Genomic DNA, 27,529 nt, shown 5'->3' on the forward strand with positions numbered 1-27,529 from the left:
AAATTTTAAATTTTAACAGCGATTTTAAAACCGCCACTATTTACCTACCAGTACACAAGTAAGCGACAAGGATGAGTGCCCGACCACTCGTGGGCGTGGGCCCACATGTGGGGACAAGCTAGGGCTAGCATGCCCGTGCATGGCCCTGGGCACCATGTGGCCTCATGTCCGCGCTCCACGTGGCCATGCTAAAAATTTAATTTTCTAGCCTCTCCCTTCCGTGGATTCGAACCCGCAACCTCCCGTACACTCGTGCGCGCACGAAACCATCTAATCTGTGAAGCCTCCTTATAAATTATTCTCGCACATAAATTACATACTAAACCAATCCCATTTTCCAGAATTATATTCTAAATTTTTTTAATATAAATTAAAAAAAATTGAAAAACATAAATTAATGGATTATTTTTTAAAAGAATAAAGGAATAAATTTTGAATAAATTAATTAGATGAAATTAAAAAAATTAATTGATTAAAAAATAAAATGAAGATTTTATATATTTTTTTAAAATTATTAAAATTTTGCTGCATGTTTTTTTAATTTTTTAAAATTAAATTTTTAATGAATTTTTATTTTTAATTATTTAATTATTTTTTAATTTAAGGAACCGTCGCTAAATTGATTAAAAATTTTATTTTGCGACAATTTTTCAAAACCGTTGCAAATATTAATTTAATTTTTATTTAATTATTTACTTATTTTTTAAATTTAACGACGATTTCTAAAAACTACCGCTAAATTGATTAAAAAATTGTATTTTGCGGCGGTTTTTCAAAATTGCCATAAATATTAATTTAATTTTTATTTAATTATTTGATTTTATTTGAATTTAGCGACGATTTTTCAAAAGCCACCACAAAATTCAATTTTATTTTTTAATTATTTATTTATTTTTTGAATTTAGCTGTGGCTTTTTGAAAACCGCTGTAAAATTAAGTTTTTAATGAATTTTGTGGCAGTTTTTCAATATCGCTGCTAAATGTTAAAAAAACCACTGCAAAAAAATTGCTGCGAAAAATTAATGTTGTGCTTGTGATTGGTCAAGGTGTTGGCTGGTGCCAAATGGGTTTTGCTGCTATCTGTTTGCTAGCGGACAGTGAACCTCGAAAATCACATACTATATAGTAATGTGTCTAGTATTGCACTAAGTACCCATTGTGTCTTAGATATGTCATTAAGTATTAATGATGGTAGTGGGTCAAATGTTGACTTACTGGAGCACTAAGAGTTGACTGCCTTAGCTCTGGGAGTTGACTATCTCGACAGTCGACTCGCCAGGCCACGAGAGTCAACTCTCGGTGCTGCCTTATTATAAATGTATAGCAATGACACTACAATCCAAGAGGGGGTGAATTGGGTTATTTTAAAAATTAATTGAATTTGAAGAATTTTTTGCTTAAAAATGAGTTTTTAAAACAAATACTTGAAAGTCGTTTGGGAAATTCTTAACCCAATAAATGAATCTAAGAATAAACACAATAGAAGGACGCAAACAATTTATAATGGTTCAGTTTAAACCAAACCTAATCCACTCATTTAGCTTCTTACTAAGGATTTTCAATCAATTCACTAAAAACCTCATATTACACCGATTAGGTCCTCTAATATAAACTACTACAAATTGCAAGCCTTATACTTTGACAAGTATGTCATCTAGCAACAAGGTAGAAAATACAACTTTTTGCTTAAACAAGTAAACCCTCTAGTCACAAGCTAGGTAATACAATCTCTTATAATTAATGTAAACCCTATAGTAGAAAGCTAGGCAATGCAAGAGATTTTAAAGAGAATAAATTTTGAGAGATGAATCTCTTAGATACAAAAATCTCTCAAAAATGAATGCAAAGCTTGAAATAAATTTTACAAAGAAAATGAAAAGCCTTGGAGAGAAAATTAAATAGATCAGTGAAGCACAAAGCGAATGAGCACTTGAGAGCTTGTAATATGATCACTTGATTGTCTTGAATCATCCATCTGCCGTCCATTTATAGTACTTGATGAGCTCTTTCAAAAATATAGTCGTTGGTGGTAGGCGGAGCATCTTGAGCAAATTGTCAAACTAGTTGTTGGAAGCATCTAACAAAGAAATGGTCAACAGATTCAAGGAATTGGTCAATAAGTTAATTTAAATCTAAAAATCGGTCGACAGTCTATGAAGAACTATTAACACCTTATGCAAGCATTATGTCGGTCGACATATTATAACAAAACGGTCGACAGATGCAAGATAAATTCCAATTCGTCAAAAGCAAGCATTTTTCTGGTCGACAACCCTAAGGTGAGTGGTCAACAACCAGAAGCATACCAACCAAAAGAGGTCAACAGTTTCATCCAATATGTCGACAACTTAGACTAAAATAGCAAAACGGTCAAGAGGTTCCTAGAATAGGTCGATAGATGGTCTTTTGCCTTTGAAAATTTTTGCTTCATTTTGACCAACAATTCAAAACCATTTTTTTTTAAATCATCATAATACTCATTTTTTCAAATCTCTATTTAAAATATGTACGTATAAATACATAGTTCATTTAAAGAAAATGATGTTCATTTTAGCAAAGTATTTGAAATTTATTTGTATAGAAAAACATTTTGACTTAGGTAGCATTTGTTAAAATAAGTAAAACAAGATTGCATCAAGATAACTTATCCAAAGGGGGAGGATAGATAAATTGATTTAGAAAGTTCAAAATAAGAAGTCACGTGACTTCTTTCTAGATAAATTTAACAAACACAATAAAAAACACTTTTATCTGATATACTTTTCATATCCTACTTTTTCTAATCTATATCTTAATTAACAAACACTAGCTTAGGATATAAAACAAATTGTACAAATTATTTTTCATCATCAAAACCCAAACACAAGAGTAAAATATCATGTCTTAGCCCTCCCAATTGTGTTCCACGTGGTATGAAATTAGAGAAGCAGGTGGAGAGGCTAGGCGGTGAAATTGGACGTGAATTAGAATTATAGAGGTTGTAATTCAGCTTGACTTCTTCTGTTTCTTTGTAACTTCTACTTTTGTCAATTTCTACTTTGCTTCTATGAAATTACAAGTGCGTGATTATCACGTGAGGAATTGACACATGGGTGCTGGTGGTACAAAATCCTTGGTCTAACATAAGAAATGGTGCACAGAGTGATATCAGATTGCACGCTAGATGTGGATAGACAAAGACCACCACAGCATGAGGTGGATTTGGCTTCAGTATAGAAATAGTTTCTGTTCCCCAACCTAACATTCGACATCAGGTATTAATTTATTGTATTTTATATGATAAGATTGTGTGTTGCTTAAATATTCAACATGTGCATGGTGTGTGTATTTAGTGCTTCTACTATGTATATCTGATGCACATAAAAAAATTTATTTTACCCTTACCACCATACGAGAATTCCTTCACAAATTTCATAAAAAAAGAGCTAAAAGTATTAAAAAAAAGGACCTAAAACTTTAATAAAAAAGAACTCAAAATAATCCAAAAAGACCTAAATAAAACATATAAAATAAAATTTAGGTCTTTCTATGAAACATAAAATTAAATTAAGGTTTTTTAATTAATTTTAGGACTTTTAGTAACATTTGTAGGTCTTTTTTTTTTTTAATATTTTAAGTCCTCTTTATGAATTTTTTAGGTCCTTTTGATGAAATTTAGGTATTTTTTAAGAATATTTTGAGGACTTTTCAAGAAATTTAGTACTTTTATTATTTTTATATCTTTTTTATCAAATTTTTATGTTTTTAAAGAAATCTAGGTCTTTTTTTAATACTTTTAGCTCTTTTTTTAATGAAATTTGTGAATCATTTTATAAAATTTATGCTTTTTAGATTATTTATGTATTTTTAATGAAATTTAGATCTTTTTTTAATATTTTAAGTTTTTTTTTTAATTTTAGGTGTTTTTCTTCGACCAAATATCAATTTTTTTTATTATCGAAGAATTAAATATCATATTTATATATTAAGACTAACCTAACATATTTATCTGATATATGGCTTTTTCGATGTGACGTGCCAACTTACATGACATAATGGTTCCATTTACTCTCAATTACTATAAGTATTTAAAATAATAATTTTTAATAATTAAGATACTGAATTTTAATATTTTGTACTTCAAAAATTAAATGCTATATTTTTTTGGGATCACAGTGTATATTAGGTTTTTATATTAATATAATAAAAAATATTAGACATCACGAATATCACCTCAAATATTAAAATTAAATTAGTTTTAAAAGACTAATATTATATTAGAAGTAGTTACTTAGTGTTTAAAATCATTAATATATTCAAACTTAATATGTAACAAATCATGTTCTCTAACAAATGCTGTTTAAATCATAAAACACAAAGTGAAGTTATGTTTAGAGTTGCGATTGTAAAAAATTAGTGAACCCTAGTGGTGGTGGAATATTCCATCCGTACACCATCTCACCTAATCCCTCAACACGCACATGCATAAAATGACAAAGTAGTTGAAATACAGAATATAGAAAGCGTGTGGCGGCTGTTGGGTAACACTGAAAGCCGTCTCCTATCTGTCCTCGCTTAGTAGTTATGATTTAAACATCATTAATATATTCAAACTAAATATGTAATACGACAGTATCACACACATTACATTATTATCGATGACACCATTAAACATGTCATGGCATTTTGCTAATAAATACTATTAGGAGTTTTGCAGAAACTTCTCAATTCTTGACGGAAAATATTAATTGCAATCTTAGGATAGGGATAGGGACAGGGACAAAGGGACAATAGAAAAAAAATGCTAAGAACTATAAGATATGAATGGATAAATCTGTACACGTCTTCACACTCTTCGATAGTTACTTTAGATATAAATAAAAGCAAAGAAATTCAATATAATAATGCTCATGGTTCCTTTTTTTGTTAATTTAATAAACACTTAATTAATTTTCAAATTACCTATTATAATAAGCTAAAATATCTTTTTTATATCATTTTCATTTGTTTATTATGTGAATAATATAATAATTAATCCGTGTCCTATTATTTTTTTTAAACTTAAAAAGAACAAAGCGTCCTTTTACCAACACCTAGAAGGTGACAAACGAGCAAAGAGAAAAAAAGTATCCAATAATGGGGTTAAGAAACCAGTGGCCTTTGCATATACATAAATTTTGAATTATTAATATAGTTTCATTTAATAATATAGTTTTAAATTTTCATTCACTATATATGCACTTTAAAACACATTTTTAAAAAAATCAAACATAATTATAGTTTAAAACTATATTCTTAAATTTTCATTTAATAATACAGTTTTAAACTTATATAAATTTTGATAAAAGATAATTATTATTGATATTGATTTATCATATGTCAAAGGATAAACGAACACAAGTATTAAGTCAACTAGCAAGGTTCGAGTGGAAGAGGAATTGGAAACAAGGTCTCATCCCGCTGGGGGGGGGGGGGGGGGGGGGGGGGGGGGGTGCTATGTTTAATCTATGAAGTACAAAACGCAAACAATTCGTAAATAAACTACTAGAAAATTTTGTTTTAAATCGTTGCCGTGACAGTCTATTAGCACGTGCACACATGCACCCATTTTTGAGAGTAAACGCCACGTCAGCAAGATTGATCAAATTAGACTAATACATAAATATGACATTTGGCCTATTAATAATTAAAAAAAATAAAATTTGGTTCCTCAATAATTAAAAAAAAATTGACATTTGGTCCCATAAAAAATACCAATTTTAATAAAAAAAATACCTAAATTTCATACAAGACTTAAAAATATTCATAAAAATGACTTAAAATTTTATTAAAAATAAAAATTTTTCATAAAAATACCCAAAATAATAAAAAATCGCTAAATTTTATAAATTAAAAAAAACCTACAAATTGTCAGCGTAGTATGCCATAATGCTAGATTTAGATGATGTCTAGCAGGTTAATAAAAAAATACATTTATTGTATCTTTGTATATATTAATAAAAGACAAGCTATTCATCTCTCAAGTTTGTTATATGAATGAGTCTCTACATCTCTTGTTTGAGAATCTTATTTTTAAGATATTAAGACTACGTGACATGATTATTTGGTAATAGGATTTCTTAAATGATTCTTGGTCCTTAGACTTATTGGTTTGGACTCTAATTAATTAAGTATGAACTAGCACATAGTTTACTACACTTAATCAGTATGAGTTACTAATGGTAAAGGATGGTGTGTCGCATGCTATATGACATGGGGATGTCTCTAGTAAACTCATGAGTACGTGGTTGTTGGTGAATAACGCATTGAATATGACACCAATGACTGACCATATGATATTACAGATAATAGTCTTGTTGTCAAATTACGACAATATAACTGATTCTTAGAGTTGAACTGACATAGTTGTCTTGTGTATTGGTGTTCAAGATTTGCTAATGGACTGCACCATCCAATTGCGAAGTGGAGAGGTTCATCTATGTGGTTCCGTATTGCTGGTATATGGAAGCAGATGCTCAAGGATAAGATCTATCACCCTCGTCGTTATTGATGAGGTGAATGTCCTATGTGGTCTACTGTTATAGTGATAGGACAATCCCTGACCAGGGTAGATTGATTATCAGAAAAAATGTTTCCTGAGGTGTCATCTCATCATACTGATAAGATCTGACACATAGTTATTAAGTTTGTGAGTTTATCGTACATAACTCTCGTTCAGGGACATTAGGTGATGGAAGGATTATAGCACATAGTAATCATCAATTGTAATAGGTTCACTTGAAGTAAGACTTCCCCATCTTTCATATTGTCCTGAACCGCTACTAGGTGCTTCTCAAGAACTCTCGGATCACCACTGGGATATGGAGATATTCTTGTGATGGGTTAAGGTGTTGGTCGATACCAAATGAGTTTTGGTGCTGTCTGTTTCCTAGCAAGCAGTGAATGTAGAAAGTTACACACACCATATAATGATGTGTTCGATATCGCATTAAGTACCCATTGTCTCTTAGATATGCCATTAAGTATTAATGACAGTAGTGGGTCAAATTAAGGTTGACTTGTTGGAGCATTGAGAGTTGATTGCCTCAATTGTGGAGTTGACTAGCTAGGCCATGGGAGTTGACTCTCGGTACTGCCTCAGCCTTCCCAATTGTGTTCCAAGTGGCATGAAATTGGAAAGGCATGTGGAGTGGTTGGGCGATGAAATTGGATGTGAATTAGAATTTCAGAGGCTATAATTTAGCTTAACTTCTTCTGTTATCTCTGTAACTTCTGCTTCTGCTTCTATGAAATTATAGGTGTGATTGTCACGTAGGGAATTGACACACAGGTGCTGGTGGTATAGAATCCTTGATTTAGCATAAGAAGAGGTGCACGGAGTGATACCGGATTGCACGCTATGTATGGACAGACTAGGACTACCACAGCTTGAGGTGGATTCGATCTTAGTATAGAAATAGTTTTATACCCCAACCGAGGGGTGGATCTAGGGGGGCAAGCAGGGGCTGTAGCCAGTGCCTGCTCCAGCCCTCCCCCAAATCTGTCTTGGGATTTGAACCATTGGAGGCTGAAATGGCTTATGGATCTGGGGGCCAGCCCTACCCCAGATCCATCACTGGATCTGCCCCAACCTAACATTGAACATCAAGTATTGATTTATTGTATTTCATTTGATGAGATTATGTGTTGCTTAAATATCAAAATTGTATATGGTGTATGTATTTATTGCTTTCACTGTGTATATATCTTATGCCCACAAAAATATTTATTTTACCAGCACCACCATACGAGAATTCTTTTACAAATTTCATAAAATAAAAAAGCTAAAAATATTCAAAAAAGACCTAAAATTTAATAAAATAAGACCTCAAGATAATCCAAAAAGACCTAAATATATAAAACATATATGTAACACCCCACCTACTCAGGGCGTGTTATTTCTTAGGGAATTTAGGAACTTGTTTTTTTTTGTTTTTTATCACCCCAAAAATTCCCTTAGACCTATCTAATAATTTATACACTAGAGATAAATGAAATCTTGTAAAGTGAAAGTTGAAATCGAACCTGATCATACCATTTCATACATAGATAACTGACATGGCACTTGTTACAAAGTTGATACATAAGTTTCTAATTTAAAACGTACATAATACTTGAAATATTCGTACTACAACATAACATGGTACACTTGTTTATTCCTCGACGACTCATGTCGTTACATATCTTCGACTTTCATACCATCACTGCAAGTCTCGACTGGAACATTGAATATTTCAGGGGCAAAACTCGAATTAGATGATGAACCATCTAAGTAAGGGTACAAGATGTTTAATATGTGTGTATGCAATGTCTTACTCATCGTAGGTGTCAACTGCACCCTTCATGCTATTTATCATTTTTACGGTAACCTCTTTCGAAGCTGGGGTGTATGGGGCACTACAAAAAAAATCAGTTTTAATGATGGATTTTCCGTCACTAAAAACTTAAAATTCGTCACTAAATTTTTCTGTGACGGGTTTAGTGACGGGGTAAAATCCGTCACTAAAGGGGGCGTGACAGAATTTTAGTGACGGGGTGAATGCTACCCGTCGCAGATCTGTGACGGGATAGCAATTCCGTCACAGATTTGTGACGGGACACCCGTCACAGATCTGTGACGGGGCAGTAGTACCCGTCACAAATCTGTGACGGGGCAGTTCCACCCGTCACAGATCTGTGACGGGGGAAGTGCTGCCCGTCACAAATCTGTGACGGGGAAATAGTGCCCGTCACAGATCTGTGATGGGGAAGTACTGCCCGTCACAGATTTGTGACTGGGATTCCCGTCACAAATCTGTGACGGGGAACTGTCCGTCACAAATCTGTGACGGATATGACAAGCCGTCACAGATCTGTGACGAGAAGTACTGCCCCGTCACAGATTTGTGACGGGCGCTACCCGTCACAAACACTCTTAAAATAAAAAAAATAATTAAAACAAACAATCTGTGACGGGTAGTACCCCCGTCACAGATCTGCGACGGGAGTACCCGTCACAAATATTCTTAAATATAAAAAAAATAATATTAAATAAATAATTTTATTTAAAAATAATAAAATTAATATGATCAATCTGCGACGGGACAGCCGTCGCAGATATTTTTTAAATAAAAATAATAATTTTGAAAAAAAATATTAAATTAATATTAATATTTTAAATCAATAATATATTTTTATGAAATTAATATATTTTTAATTTCAAAAAATATATTTTTAATTTTTAAATTTATAAAATTAAAATTTATATTTATTAAAATTAATATTTTCTTTTATAAGAATAAAAAAATTTAAAATAACAAGAATTTTTTTAAAATTTTAAATAAAATATTAAAAATAACATTAAATAAAATTAATATTACCCACATTCACATTAAAAATAAAAAAAAAATTAACATTAATTTTTTAAATAGAATTATCTAATTTATTTCATATGTTAGTTTTAAAATTTTTAATTAAAATTTTATTTATTATTTATTATTTTTTAAATAGAATTCTTTTATATTTTTAATAGAATTTTTTTATTTTTTTAATGTATACACATAAATATTTTCTTATGACAATAAGAAAATATTAAGTTTATTTTTAGTATATAAACTTAATATTTTTAGAAAATATTAAGTTTCTTAAAATATATGCTTTCTTAAATAGTAAGTTTATTTTTAGTATATAATTTTTTACGTATTTTATTTAAAATTACAATATTTTTCATTAAAAATATATCTAAACTTAAAAATAAAAAAATAAACATTATTTACACATGCACGAGTTTCCTAGTCCAATTATTACATATCAAAATAACTAAATAATTAATTAGTTGTAGTTTAATTATTTAATTAAGCATTACAAATAATATAAACAATTAAACTAAAACTAAACTAATTAATATAAAAATAAACTGCTAAACTAACACAAAAAAAATAACTACAAATAAACTAACACAAAAATAAAATAACTACAACTAAACTAACACAAATAAATTATAATTAAACTAACAGAATATAATTAAAACTAAAACAAAATAAAAAACATAAAATACTTAGCTTGAGAGCACCAAAGATAACTGAAGAAGAAGAAGAACCAAGAAGACTGTGAAGAACCAAGGAGACAAAGAGACTGTGAAGAAGAACCAAGGAAACTGTGAAGAAGAAGAAAAATCGAGACAGTGAGAGAAATGGAGGGGGGGCGTTCAAAGGTGTGGAGGAAGAGTGGGAGGGAAAGGGGGGCGGGGGTTATTTTAAAGGAACGATTGTGACGGGACGTCAGTCCCCGTCACAGAACTGTGACGGGGTGTCAATCCAGTCGCAAAACTGTGACGGGACTGACAAGTCCCGTCGCAGTTCTGCGACGGGGCGTCAGTCCCCGTCACAGATTGTGACGGGGCGTCAGTCCCGTCGCAGAACTGTGACGGGGCGTCAGTCCCCGTCGCAGAACTGTGATGGGGCGTCAGTTCCGTCGCAGAACTGCGACGGAACATCAGTCCCGTCGCAGTTCTGCGACGGGAAACCTCGCTCCCGTCGCTGATTTGCGACGGGAGATTATTTTTCGTCACTATTTTGTGACGGGATACACTATCCCGTCACTGATTTGAGACGGAAATAGATATCCCGTCACAATTTTGTGACGGTCATTTCAGACCGTCACTAAACCACTTTAGTGACGGCTTTCCATCACTAAACCCGTCACAAATTAGTGACGGGAGCATCCCCATCACAAAACCCGTCACTAAAACTGATTTTTCTTGCAGTGAGGGCAGCGTTGGTACAATAGCAGTGCTAGTTCGTACTCCCTACGGCCACGATGCATGTGATCAATGATATCAACGTGTACATATGCATTTCATAACATGTCATGTGTGCAGTTTATGTGATGGATACATATCAGGGCATGTTAATATGATGAAGCATTCCTGAAGATCGGGTGTAAACATAAATATTTATAACCGTACTAATCTGGTAACGGTACACTTACATTCCATAATTTAAGTTGCCTCGAAAAATATGTCGTCCTCGAAAGACGAGTTATTTCCCAATCCTCGTGCCCCAAGGATTCCTAAAACATTAAATTTATTATAGAATGTTAATTTACTATTTTCTCATAATTTCTACAATTCTCTTTATTTTCTAAGTCTTATTTCTTCAAAATTTCATAATAAATATCTAAACTTTCATACAACCCAATTTCTCTTTACTAAAATTCTTTAAATAATATTTCTAGCCTTCTGGAATTTTCTTGAAATTTTCCAATTTAAATTCCTATTTTTTTCTTATTTCCATAATAACAAAATTACTTAAATAAATAATTAATTTAGCATTTTCCAGAAATTTTTTCACAAAATAAGACATAAACGAAATTCTAGATTTTCTGGAAATTTTTTCAAATTTTTTTTCTATTTTCTTTTTATTTTTCTTCTTTTCTTTTCTTTTCTTTATTTCTTTTCTGGTGGGCGCGTGCAGGCCACGCGCCTTCTTCCTACTCACAGGCGCATGCAGCCACGCGCCCGACTGGGTTGTCTTCTCCGACGGCTGCCTCATCGCCGGCGACCCCCCGACTTCTCCGAGCTTCGAAAAAGTTCTATCTCCCCATTAATTTCGACCCCCCGAACTCAAAAACAACCTTAAAACTTTGAAAAATCAACTGGAAGTACCTCGATTTCGCGTTCAAAGGCGCGACTCCGGCGGCTTGCACGATTTTCCGGCGAGGCCCGATTCTCATTCTTTGCTGCTCCGTTGGCCACCAAATGCTCCAAAAACCTTGCCCACGATGCAAGGACCAAAACCCCACTTACAAATCTCTCCAACACTGCCCCAAATGCTCAATCTATGAAGTAAAAAATTCTGATGAAGGGCCTCGCTCGAACTCAACTATTTATAGCCAAAAATCCGTCGCGAGCTGTCTTATCAAGGGTGCCACACGTCCTAGAGGCCATCCCGATGACCATTTCCCCATTAATGCCCCCATCTCCTCTGGTACTTGGTTGCAGGTGCAGCCAGAGCATGGCCACGTGCCTACTCCAATTTTTTCTCTAGATTTTCTGTTTTTTTTAAATATACATATATATACATACATATACGGGCAGTATTATTTGCAAGAAAAGTCTAATTTTAATACACAATATCTATATAATTTATGGTATTTTAACTATGATTAAACCATACAATTTAACTATGATTAGAAATGCAGAAATAATTTGATTAAACTATATACTTTTACATTATAAATAAATAAATTTATTTACAATATACCTTACCCTATTAAATTACTGATAAATGCTATAATTCTATTAATTTCTCTAGGGTCTTAAAATATCAAAATTACGATTATTATTTACGATGTTTTAGGGTATTACAATATAAAATGAAATTTAGGTCTTTCTATGAAATATAAATTTAAATTAAGGTTTTTTATTATTTTTAGGACTTTTAATAAAAATTGTAGGCCTTTTTTTTTTAATATTTTAGGTCATCTTCATGAAACTTTAGGTCTTTTGATGAAATTTAGGTATTTGTTTAGAATATTTTTAGGTCTTTTTCGTGAAATTTAATACTTTTTATTATTTTTATATCTTTTTTATGAAATGTGTAGGTATTTGAAAGAAATATAGGTCTTTTTTAATACTTTTAGCTCTTTTTTATTAAATTTATCGATCATTTATAAAATTTACGCCTTTTAGATTATTTTAGGTATTTTTTAATGAAATTTTTAGTTTTTTTAAATGAAATTTAGGTCATTTTTTTAATATTTTTAGGTACTTTTATGAAATTTAGATTTTTTTTTTCATATAAGGGACCAAATGTCAAAAAATTTATTGTTAAGGAACCAAATGTTATATTTATATATTAATGCTAATCTAACGTGTTTTCTTGATATGACTTTTTTTATATGACGTGACATTTTACGTACACGATATAAATAATGGTTTCGTTTACTTTCAAGAATAATAAGAAGTTAACAAAAAAAAAATTATAATTAAGATAATTTTAATATTTTACACTTCAGAGATCAAATATTATACTTTTTAATTGTTGAGGGATCACAATATATATTAAGATTTTACATTAATATGATCAACAATATTAGAGAATGTGAATATCACCTCAAATATTAAAATTAAATTAGTTTCAAAAGACTAATATTATATTGGAAGTGGTTAGTTAGTATTTAAAATCATACATAATAAATGGTGTTTAATGTGGTACTGCACATCATGTGCTCTAACAAATGCTATTTAAATCATAAAACACCAAGTGAAGTTATGTTTAGAGTTGCCATTCTAAAAAATTATTGATACCCTGGCTCTAGAGCCCCCAAGGAAGAGGGACCACAAATTAATAATTAAGTAAAATTTATTTTTTACGTTTGGGATATAAAATTATTAATTCTCTTTTATTATAGTTAATTTTATTTGAATTCATATTTTATTTTTATTTTTTTGTTATTTTATTTGAATAAAGAGGCTCCCAACATTCCAAGTCTATGGATTATTTTTCAATATTAGACAATATATAGTGAGATATCATTTAGATGAGGAGATCCCAACTTTCTAAGTTTACGAATCATTTTTAATGTTAGACAATGAATAATGTGGTGTAAATTAGTAATGTAACAAAAAAAAAATTAAGTGATATTATTTTAGAAAGACAATTTGATAAATTGATTCTTTGAACGATGAAAAATTTATCCAAAAAATCTACATTTATTTGGGCATTAAAGAAAAAAATAAAAATAAATCAATAAATTTTTAATTTATAAATCTCGTTGTAAACTCTTTATATTTTTTATTTATTTAATTTTTATATTTTTATATATTTTTTTCTAATCTATATAGTCAATTGAAAAAAAAAATTACTGTCTAAAGTGGAATATAAAAATTTAATTAGTGATTTTATATTTAAAGAAATAAGAAAAATAAAATTTTAATAATTTTTATTATTTTTTAAAATGTCGATAAATTAATTATCGCCGCCCACCAACCCTTAGCCGGCCCTCGGGGACATCAGTCATGATCCATCCGTACACCATCTCACCTAATCCCTAACGGCACTATATATAAATGCCCTCGGAGAGGAAGAAGTGGGCAAGAAGCAAGAAGCAAGAAGAGACACAACACAGCAGCATCACCCGCCTCGCTTGGAGTTTAATGGCGTCGAATGTGCGTGGTAAGCCCATTACCGTCAAGCAGACGTCGAAGGGAGTGTTGCTGGCCGCGATGGATGACAAAACGGGCATTAGTATATGTCTGATGAAAAATGCAACTGATGGCACTCTAAAATTTGTGAAGTCCCATGACTACAATGGCCAGATCTCACCAATCAACCCGTACCCTCCGGAGGTTCCATCTGGCCAGTGGGCAACATTTGTGCACTCCGGCCTCGCTGGAAGCAGTGAATCTATTGGCGCTGTCGTCTATAGTGGCACGAATCCGGACGGGACACAGACACAGGACTGTCAGTGGATGATGTCTTGGTGGAACATATATGGGGATACCTCACGCAAGGCAGATTCCAAATCCCCTCTCAATAGCTTGTCGATCGACCAGTTGTTGGGATTTGAGTTGATATAATAAACCCACATATACATCTGATCTGATCTGATTTACGTAATCTTTTATATATGGATTTGTGACGTGCGTGTTTGTATGCAGGTTTACACTGAGTTCGGCAATTATGACGATGATACTGATTGGGGGAGAATTCTAGAGCAGTTGGACAAGGGGTCTGACCACAGCAACGCATGCTGTGAGAACTGGCGCGCCACCCTCGATGTGGTGCCAGATGATGACGCCGCCATATTCAAGGGAATAATTAAACCAAATTAGAAAGTTTCGACTTTCTATATATATATATATATATATGTATGTATGCATGTATGTGTGGGCGATGCATGTACGTACTATATGGTGTGTTAATGGTTAAGGTTTGTAACAAATAATTAATAGCATCATTGTGTGTGTGTGTGGATGCTATTAGCAAGATGCCATGTTTCATGGTGTCATAGTGAATAATGTAATGGGTGAGATGTTGTTGTATTATATATTTGGTTTGAATATATTAATGATGATTATATATTAGCAAATGGTATTAAAAATTGTAAAAATATTATGTGATCATCTAAGTTCAACATTTTATCTAATTCTTGAAAGATGATCATATAATATGATAAACACCAACATTTGGTGGATCTTTGCAAGGTTATATGGGTTTTAAAATTTTTTCAAAACCAAAAATAAAGCACAAAAGAAGCAAAACAAACCCTTACAAGATTAAATATCAAACAACCGTATGCATATACAAATAAAAATCCATAGGGAATTTATATGATGTACCTCAATGGATGATGTTGTTGCCAATTGTCCGATGCACCTATAGCCAAGCTCCCATGTAACGACCCATTGGTGGGTCTAGAGTTTTATTTAAATTATAATTTATTATGTGTGATAAATTAGGCTCAAGAATTAGATAATGCTATAAATATTGTGAAGTGCTTAATTTAAGGAATTGGGCTTTTAAAGAAAACTTGGATTGAAACCAAGTGTATTGAGTGGTATTTTATTTAAGAATGAGATTGTAAAGCCCTTGGCCCTAAGAATATATATTGCGGCTATTGTGTTGGGTAATGAAATGGGCATTGGGCTCATGAGCATTAAGATTGGTGTATTTTAATTAATCAAAAAGAATGAATTGTGAAAAGTCTAATGAGGGCTTGAAGTGGTTCATTGTGTGTGTGAAAAGTAGGGGTGAAATAGGAATATCATAAATGAGTTTTTATTATAGATGACTCGCTACAAGAAAACAATAATTTAGAGACAGATTTTTTACATCTCAAATTTGAGACCGAAATTTTTTTATCTCAAATTAAAGACAGATTTAGACACAAATGATAATCCTTCTCTAATTAAAGACGAATTTAGAGACAGATCTAATCCGTCTCAAATTAGAGACGAATTTTTCCTTCTCGGAAACCGTCTCAAATTAGAGACAGATTTAGAGAAGGGAAAAATCTTCTCTAATTAAAAATATATAAAAAATATGTTAAGTGACAAAATAAAAAAAAACTACAAAACTCCAATATATATAACAAATTTAATATATATATTAAGATTAACAATATATTAAGTTAAAAAAATTAAATATACATAAAAAATAAATAATTGATATTGTAAGGCCCGCTTCCGAATACCCGAAAGAAGGTCCTTACATAGATGATATAGAACAAAACTGAACTGAACTCATTTCATTTCTAGCAGCGGAAATTTAAATAAGATTTAATTACATTCTCAATATCTCATAACTCTAGACTCAATGGCCATACAAAATAATAAGAGGCTCAAATGCCCATACATAATAAATTCTCATTATTACAAATCTCACCAAATCACTAACTAGGATCTTTAAAGCTAGGACGCGTCTCCATACACCACTATCCCTGGGTTGCAGTCTTATTGGACTCGCCCCCAATAACCATATTTCCTTTACCTGGAATGGCAAAGAAGATCAAATGAGCCACAAAGCTCAGCAAGTTCGAGAAACAAGGAATAATATATAGGATCCAAGAACATGATAACACCAAGAAGAGTAATCAAGAACTCCACAATTATATACGAGATTCATAATTCACGAATTTATTAATTCAACTCAATATATCATGTCACCATGTATCATTATGCAAATGTGCATAAAATTTCAATGTCATTATTAATTCTCACAGGCTCGCAAGCCATCAATCAATACATGCAAGAGTGCATCATTTCATTACCAATATCAATATCCCTGGCTCTCAAGCCATAAATCAATGCATGTGAGAATGCATAAGTTTCATAAACCTCACAAATAAATATGAAGTCAACCTGCCGGGCTATGGCCACCTCGTCCCATGCCAGGTGCTCTAGGGTACTCTTTCCTTCCGCGCAAAATAATAGGTGCGCAAAGATAAGTAATACAAAACATCATAACATGAACATACTGACTATGTACAAACATGACATGCATTCATTCTCATATAAATAGCATGAAATTTCGACTCACAATTATTGCTATACTTATATATATTTTCTGTCTATCTCACAATACTCGATAGTTTCCCACTCACATCAATTATGCACATGAGACACAATGATTTACCCAAGAATTTACTTAATCAATTTTCAAGAAGCTCATAAATTCTTTACAATTTATTTCAATTAACCCCAAATATTTATATATATAAATATATTTGATATATGATTTACATTATTTATGGAATAATAATAACAAAAGGATTATATTCATCATTATATATATATAATATAATTAAGTGGGCTTGAATATGTATATATAAATGCACTCTAATAGTTTATATGTGTTTGCTTGGGACATCCAGTAACTTAACTTGGACGTGTGTAGATATATATATATATATATATAGAATTTTAAATGGGTTACATGGAGCATCCAGTGGGTATGTATATATGGATATATGGGTTCCAAATGTGAACAGTGGCTGGACTTTACTTCTTTACAGTGGGTGAGTGGGTGCTAATATATGTATATACTAGCATATACCCGTGCCTAAAGGCACGGTGTAAATAATATTAAGATTAAAATATAATTATAATTTATACATATTATATTGTAATAATTTTACTTATACTAAACTCTCTACAAAACTCAAATGAGAATCAAATATATAAAATTTATAATGTTCATTAATATTGTAAATCAAAATATAAGAGCAAGTAAAGAAAAAAAATTATAAACACTAAACAAAAAATAAAAATAAAAATTATTATATACTTATTAACATTTTATAATAAAAAGAAAAAAGTTACTAAATCTATGTAATAAAACACATCAATAAGTGCTTTATAATCTGAACAAATTAATTAAACAATAAATAATACATACCAACCGCCATGGCCGCAGCCATCAATCGGGAGGGGGGGACCCCAATTCGAGATTGGAGAATCTCATGGTCGAAAACCCTTGTGTTCCTGAAACTTAGGGTCTCCGATCATGCGTGGTCAAAAACTCTTTAATTTTTATATTATTTTAATTTAATTTTTTTTATTATGCTTAAAACAAAAAATAGAATTAATAAAATAAAAATTGAATTAAAAAAAAAGAATTCTTTTTTAATATTTGCATATTTAAGTAACTCAATAAGATAGATTAATTAATTTCACATTTCTTTAAATATCAAAAATTTTAACAGCAAAAGATAAAAATTTTAAATTTTAAATTAAATTGAAAAAGAGTTCTCGACCTTGGTATAAAAAAATTAAATCTTCTTCCTCCTACGTCTTCTTCTTGCAAAGCACGTAGCCATCACGGGCCACCTCCCACACCTCTGTTTGAGCACACGAACCGTCACTGGTCACAACAGCTACCACTGGCCACCTCCATGCGCCATAGCACGTCGCCTTAGCTGTTGCTCGTTGCTTCGCCTGACACCGCGACCACCATGGTCGCTTTGCTATTGGTCGTTGCTCCCCCCCCCCCCCCACACCGTCTCTTGAATCACCATTGCCTCCTGCCAATCGCTCGCAGTGTCTCACCCCCACCTGCCGTCTCATTCGCTGACCCCCCCGTCCACCGATATAGCGAGTGAGTAGGTCTGTGAAAGAGAGAGAAAGAAAGGGAGAGAGAGGTAGTGATGGGAGTGGGAGAGATGGTGCAATAGAGGGAGAGAGAGTGGCAGTGTTTGAGGGAGTGAGTGGGTGAGAAAATCATTCATCTCAGTTATTCATATAGACTGAAAATTAATCTCAGCCAGATACATTTGAGACATTTTCAAAAACTCTCTTCCCTTATTATATAGATATAGATATATGTGAGTGTATATATCAAGTTGTATGATCTAGACATCATGGCAGCCATTTGGTTCATGTAAGAAACTTATTTTTGTTTTTTATAAATATTATTATTGCTATTGTTAATTTTGTTATTCTCATTATTAGTGGTATTATTAAGGTATGCTGATATGTAAAAAAGCAGATTCCATTCCATAAAAAGTAACCTTTTTCATAAGTACAAAGAAAAATATCCACCAAAAGACCTGAGGAATGGAGTTTGAAAAGAAGAATCTCAACAAAGCAGTAAATGATGCAAAGAAGACGTTGCCCTAATTTCACCCTTTTTCACACACACAGACAAACCAAATTGCTGAAAATAAATTATGCATCAAGAAAACCCAAATTCTGGAAATGCACAACAGGAGGACGGAACGATACTTCAAAAATTCCTTAAAATAGAAAAATTATCAACTGAATGAAAACCTATAACAATTACAACTCTTTTGTAAATAATAACAATTATAACCTTCAAGTAGATTAAATTCAGCTTACCCAATAAGATTCACCCAAAAGACATTCAAAATTTCATATCCGCTATTTGAACAGTGAAAATCGATTATAATTAAAATAATAAGACAAAAACAACATACACAGGGAACTCACACACACACACACAGGGACGGGAATGTGTGTTTGGGTGTGTAGGTATACGTGTATGCATATATATCTATATATATGTGCCTGTGTGTGTATAGGATGGGACAACCATCAGCAAAAATAGAGAGAAAGAAGCAAAAACAATGTGTATATATAATGAAATTAGAGAGCTTACTCGTAGAGAGAGAGAACATAATGTAAATTAAGTAACATATATTCATGTCATAATCTTACAGGAATAATAAAAACAGGCTGCTTGTTAATTATCTGGCTAATCATACATTATCAGGATCTTTCTCCATAGCCAAGGAAGAAGAGAGGAAGACCATCAGAGTTGAGTGGTGGATAGTTGAGTTACACACTTCAAATTTTTGAGTTCAAATTTAGTAAATCTTAAATACTTTTTCATTACATCCTAAATTATATAATCTTAGTCACCAATAACAGAAACACAAAAAAGAAAAACAGCTCTTTTTTTAGTGTCATGGACTTACGATTGTATTTGCCTCTTCCTGTTAATCAACCAATTAAACCCTTTATTTACAATTAAAAGTAGTCAAAGTGACGGGGAATCTGATACGGTGCTTCTATTTCCTTTTTGCTTGGCTTTGGCAAATACAACTCTACTACCACTTCAAGTAGATTAAATTCAGCTTGCCCAATAAGATTCACCCACCCAAAAAAGACATTCAAAATTTCATATCCGCTATTTGAACAGTGAAAACCGATTGTAAACAAAGGAAATAGTGGAACTCTTATCTTTGAACAGATTCATCTAAGCAAATGGTACAACATGTTAGAGTTAGAGTTAATGTATTAGAGTAGTTATATTTGGTGTAATTTTGTATATATCTTGGCTAGAGTTAGAGTTAATGTATTAAAGTAGTTTATGTTTTATTTGGTACAGCATGTTTGTTAATTTGTGTGTGCTGTGTGTGTCTGGACTTTATGTAATTTGTGTGGTGGTTTATATAATTTTCTAATTTTTTTTTCTGATTTGAACATGGTATAAGAGTTAAGGTGAGGTTCTAACCTTCGCCCCAAACGTTGTCGCCGTCGCTGCTTCTCTACCAAAACCTGAAAATATATCATCTTTGGAGGCAACAGAGTCAAAAAGTACTCACAACTTTATATTTGAATTCTTCACGGATGTATTTCTCTGTTATGACCGCAGTAGAAAAACCAAAAACAATTACATGAATCAATTGATGGCCAAGCTTAACTACCTTCCCTTCTGAAAATTACAGGAAGGAACAAAAAAACAACAACATTAAACAATGGACAATGCCAGACAAAAGAATATACAAAGGAAATTGAACAAATTAGTAGATACCTACAAAAAAGGATATAAAACAAAACCATATGTTCATTGGTGTTATTATCAAGCAATTTTTGTCCTCTCAACTCAATGAGTAATGGAATGACCCCAAATACATACCACAAAAGCAAGTCCAATAAATTCTAAGAAGGGCTATATCAGAACTACCTAAAAATAATTGATGTTGGTTTAAATAGGCTTCTGGGCAATTTGGGCCTTGATAAATAGGAAAAATTTCATAAAATATATGATGATGATAATAATAATAATAATTTTATTTTTAACATAAAATAATAATATTTTAAATTTAAAATAAGAAATCAAAAAATAGAGATATCGTCCTATAAAAATTTAATAAAGAGACTATTTTTAGTTATTTACAATTAAAAGCATTAACATGTAAATTTTATTTTTTTATTAAAATTAATATAAAAAAATTATATTATCTAATTACATGGAATAAAGTGAAAAGCAAAATTGTGATATATGTTAAAATAAAATTTAATACCTCTGGAAATCATAGCTCAACTCATCTAGTTGAACATTTTCATTGTATTAGATCATGAATTCACAGACAAAATTTAATCGAAAGTTTGGGCATCACTCTATGTATACAGTTACGTGTATCATTATGAGACTAACTGCATTAAAAATCTATTTTATTAGATTTATTTAAAAAATAGAGGCAATGTCCAGCTTGCTTTAATCCTATCTTTGAAGCTATTTCAGTTTCCTTTGAATTCTGGAAGGCGTCCCAAAAGTATAGATGATCACTGATGTACTACTTCTCTGCCAACCATTAATTGAGGTTCAAAAATATACACCAGTAGTAATAATTACATAACCCCCAATTCTTTCCCCCCTTATATCTCGTGTTCTCACTCCACCTGCAGTCCCAAAACACATTAACTTTTACCATATCTCTTCACACCTTACTTCCGCAAGATTTCTTTCACATAATTCTTCTTTCTTTCTATAACACACAATTATTGCAAAATGCTGTCAGATATTCTCATTCCATCATCTATTTTGTTGTTCTAGTGTAAGTTCACTTTAACCTATACTGATGGCCGAAGAAGTAGTCTGAGATGCAGTTCTGTAGGAAAAGAAATAGAATAAAACTACAAAACAACGCAACTGATAAAGGATCAAAGGGAAATAAAAAGTGAAAATTTCAAATTAAAGAGTCTGTTTTTGCCTATCTTAACTTCATTATTATTATTTTGCTTCATTATTTAACATCCAGCCACCCCACCTACAGAATACACTAAACACATAAATAGGAAAAAGAAATTAGGAGCAACAATCTGGGAGCGACAATACACGAAATATATATATATCTATCTATATAATGTTATGTAAATATATACACACACAAACACACAATACATATTCCACACACACACGCACACACAAAATACATATATATACATATATACCTTTGAGGTAGCGGAGGCTACGATGGAGCTTCGGGCGGCGACGGCTTTGAGCAGCGAGGAACCCCAATGGAGCTTCAGGCGGTGGCGACGGACAGCTTCGACTGGAGTATGAGAGGGGGATGGGTGGGTGGGAGGGAGAGAGAGAAAGAGAGAGGGGGGCTGGAGATGGGGATGGGTGAGTGGGAGGGAGAGAGAGAGAGAAAGAGAGAAGGGGCTGGGGATGGGTGGGTGGGTGAAAGGGAGGGAGAGAGAGAGAGAAAGACAGAGGGAGAGGGAGAGAGACACTGAGATGCTGCGTGTGGGTGGGAAAATTATTCATCCCAGCCATCAAATCTCCAAAAATTGATCCAAGCTATTAAAATGTCTTTCTCTTATACATTTTCAAAAACCATCCTGTTTTATTATATAGATATATATATATATATAAATGAATTTAAATGGTTTCCAGTGACTTGAACGTGTATATGTATATATATAAATATATATATAAATGTAGATGAGTTGTTTGGAGCAGAGCATTGGCTTGGACTCGTATGCATATATATATATATATATATAAATGTAAATGGGTTGCTTGGAGCAGGGCATTGGTTTTATTTATATAGTGCGAGAGAGTAAAAGAGAATAAGAGAGAGCTTCATTTACAGATTTTTTATCATGCATGCACACATATATGCATATATTTGAGGGAGGTTGACTAAAACAGGGGCAAGCAGATAAGGGGCATGCATATATATATGTAAATGGTCACTGATGTTGCTGGGACTAAAATTTACAGTGGGTTATTCCAATCATGGGTATTATATTTGTGTGAAGCGTATATATATATACAAGTGGTCACTGTGATTCGGCTGGAACAGGGCAACTAAATTGGGTGAGTATATATATATGTATATATGTAAGTGGGTCTTAAGTTCAGCAGGGTAGAACAGGGGCAACCGATACAGGGGCAATTGTAAGTATATAAGAGCTGTTAGTCTATAAGAGAGAGAAAGCTTCCATAGCCTCTCTGTTAAGCATTTATATACATATATGTATGAGTGTAAATGGAAGTGGGTCAGTGAGTGCAGCTGCATATATATATATATATATATTTACTAACTCATAAACAAGGAGTAGCGAAACTAATCAAAACTTCGCTATAATTAGGGAGAAAATGCCATTCACAGGGACACAATGGATTAATAACACATAAACAATGTAGAGGACTAAGGGAGTTGCACTAATAATGAAATAGGAGTGCAGAAGAACTTGCAACAAAGCATCAGCAGAGAGATCAGAGAGAACTTGCCTGAAGAAGATGCTAGCGAGAGGACTCCACCAATGCAATGAAAAGCAGCGCACAATGAATTTAACAAAAACACAAGGAGGAGGTGAAGTATAAGATGATGCTAAGGGGATGAGGAAAGAAATAGAAAAGTGAAGAAAAGAAAGAGATGATATGCACTAGAATTAGAAGATTTGTACACAGAGAAGGCTGCAAATTTCTGTGTACAGATTGCATGCCAAAGTTAAGAAAATTTTACCAAAATGACATTCTTATCATATAATAGACAAAAATTGTTAGGGGTTTTATTGACAATTGCTAATTTAATTTATTTTCTTCTTTTTTCTTTTTCTTTTTTTTATATAACACAATTTAAATCCCCTCTACCATTGGGCCCAAGCCCAAACCCAACAATTTATTTAACCCACTTGGTAAACCCATGAACTCATTTAACTATTCAAATGGAGTCTAAAACATTTATTTCCCAAATTTTAAAAATAGGCCCATACACTTAAATTCATGATCACATGCATCAAGAAAATTTCATATTATTCCAAAATCATGTTATGCCATCAAAACAATATATCATAAATTGTTAAAATACTTCGACCCACATTTAGAATGCCCTTGAGCTAAAATTAAATATTAAAAAAAAAAATCCTAGACCCAATTTAGGGTCATTACAGATATAAATATATTAAGTTAAAATGAACCCAAAATATTAGTTTATATTTATGTGTATAAAAAAATAAAAAATATATGAACTATGCAATAGTTAACTATGGGTAATATTTATTAAATGTAAAAAAAAACTTATATTTTAATATTATAAAACTCAATAAATAAAGTAATTGTTTAAAAGATAATTTGTATATATTTTACATATAAAATAAATAATTTATTGTTAATAACATTTAAACTTAAAACTATTTCTAACATAGATTTAGTAGTTAATGATAATTTTTTTAAATTCTACATAAGTATTTATTTAGCATATATTAATTAATATTTGTCATTTCACTCAATAACTTTGAGTTTTGTCATAATTAATTAATCATTTGCTTAAAAATATGAAATACTAGTTTTTTTTTTTTTCGTCCACTATAGTTTTGTCAGGGCCCGCTCCCAGATTTCTCCCGCTAGCACAGGAAGTTCGAGAGAAGATCCATTTAAGATGGATAAGATGGATACAGAGATACTCAAAATTACCAATGAAATTGTTTTTCTAAATTTGCTCACTAGTAATATGAGCCAAAATAAATTATACCTTCGTTACATCATTAACTAAGGCTTACAGCCCGTACATTTTGGAAATGAAAGGCATCAAAACTTTAAATACAAAATGGCACCCTCTAATTAGGCTATCAAACTGCACTCATGGATCTTTGAGGCCGGGACATCTCTGTACACATCTAATCAAAATTTGCCCCAACATCGTCTATCTTCTACTTCCCTGGAATGACAAAAGAAACAGAGTGAGCCACAAGGCTCAGCAAGTATTTAACAAATGGAAGATCCATATAACGATACCTGAAGGCATAAATAACTCAGAGTCAGAGAATGTAAGGCCCGCTTCCGAATACTCGAAAGAAGGCGCTTACATGGATGATATAGAACAAAACTGAACTCAACTCATTTCATTTCTAGCAGCGGAAATTTAATAAGATTTAATTACATTCCCAATATCTCATAACTCTAGGCTCGATGGCTATACAAAATAATATGAGGCTCAAATGCCATAACATAATAAATTTTCACTATTACAAACCTCACCAAATCACTAACTAGGATCTTTAAAGCTAGGACGCGTCTCCGTACACCACTATCCCTGGGTTGCAGTCCTATTGGACTCGCCCCCAATAACCGTCTTTCCTTTACCTGGAATGGCAAAGAAGATCAAGTGAGCCACAAGGCTCAGCAAGTTCGAGAAACAAGGAACAATATATATGATTCAAGAACACGATGACACCAAGAAGAGTAATCAAGGACTCCACAATATATACAAGATTCATAATTAATGAATTATCAATTCAACCCAATATATCATCTCACCATGTATCCCTATGCAAATGTGCATAAAATTTCAATATCATTATTAATTCTCACAGGCTCGCAAGCCATCAATCAATACATGCAAGAGTGCATCATTTCATTATCAATATCAATTTCCCCGGCACTCAAGCCATAATTCAATGCATGCAAAAGTGCATAATTTCATTATCAATATCAATTTCCCCGGCTCTCAAGCCATAATTCAATGCATGCAAAAGTGCATAATTTCATTATCAATATCAATTTCTCCGGCTCTCAAGCCATAAATCAATGCATGCAAAAGTGCATAAGTGTCATAGAACCTCACAAATAAATATGGAGCCAACCTGCCGGGCTATGGCCACCTCGTCCCGTGCCAAGTGCTCTAGGGTACCCTTTCTCCCTCCGCGCAAAATAATAGGTGCGCAAAACATATATATATGAAACCTGTACATGTATGCATCATGTATGCATTTGCCAATCACATGTATTTAAATTCCTGATTCTGCAATATTCATGCTGTTAACATCACTTACCCATACTGGGTATTTTCCCCATCATCAGATAAATTCAACATATCTTACTTCATAATGTTTACCACATTCAAGATGTAATTTATGGCACAAAAATGCTTAATGTAATTTACAACACAAGAATACTTCTTTGAGAGATGCTATTTAATATTAAATCTCGATTCACCAGTTGAGGAGTATTATAAATTTAATAAGTATTATTCCCATCATATGATTGTTGTGATTTCATTTAACTAGTGATAGTATGCATTTACTTGCATTCATGCTCATAGCTCAAATTCATTATTCGACCCCATGTAATCAAATGACCACACCACGTGAAATTGCTGACCAAACATAATCCTGAAATTTTTCTAAGTAATGGACCAAATAGAACATTTTTTTTGAAAATGTTTTCATCTTGAAAAACTAACTCCCGGTAATTTGATTACTAACATTTATTGTTGTAAAAATGATTTTTAATGAATTTTTCAAGAAACGGAAACTATGTATTTCGATGGTGGTAAAATTACAAATTCATGGATTTGTACTAAAACCAAAATTCTAACTTTTTATTTTTATGGATTTTGATTTTTTTGATATTTTTATTGAATCCAAATGGGGGATACTTTCTTATTTACATTTATGTATTAAAGTAAAGGAAAGTAAAATATAAATTAAGGAAAATGCAAACATTTACTTAAGATAAGGAAAGGTAAATAAATAAGGTGAGAGCTGATAGCTCTCATACAAAGGCATATGGGACGAGCTCGGGGACAGCTCGAGGTCTTGAGGTCGCAGCTTACGGAGAGAGCTCAAGGGACCTCGCGGGAAGGACAAGCGAACGAGCTCGGGGTCATGAGGTGAACGAGCTCGCGGTCAAGGGGTTCAGCAAGAGCTCGCTGGACGAGCTTGAGGTCAGGCGCGCGGCAAGAGCTTGACAGATGAGCTCGCGATTAAGCGGCCAGGGAGCTTATTGTTAGATATGAGCCCTAAAGACCAGTTCCAGTGACACAAAGGGACTCGATCTTGTAATTCTTTAAATATTATTTAAATGGCAAGTTTATGTTTTTATTTAAATTGCAATATGGTTTAAATTATAAAACATATATCCATTAGTATAATAAGAAGTGGATACCATTCTTAAGTGTTAAGAATACGAGTTACGGATAATCCACAATGTGTTATACTATAAACATGTTCCTGGCCATAGAATTCCTATCATGGATGATAGCAACTCGTAAAGGCCAGTACATTGTCTTCCTCCTTGTTTCAGTATGAGATACTGAAAGATAAGGTTGGTGAGTCTCGTGCCATTCTGTATGAGCTATAGAAGGAAGATAAGTGGGTGCTCGTTACAAGAACGAGTTCACTGAACGGGACTGTTAACATTAAATCACATGGGTTATTTCTCACGGGTCAATGATTTAATGTTAGCTGCGATTTTACAACTAGTCCTTAGACCTGAGATGACATGGATATCTGTGTATTGGTGGATTAGGATATCAACGATATCATGTG

This window comes from Diospyros lotus, chromosome 2, assembly GCF_014633365.1.
Source record: "Diospyros lotus cultivar Yz01 chromosome 2, ASM1463336v1, whole genome shotgun sequence".
NCBI lineage: Eukaryota > Viridiplantae > Streptophyta > Magnoliopsida > Ericales > Ebenaceae > Diospyros > Diospyros lotus.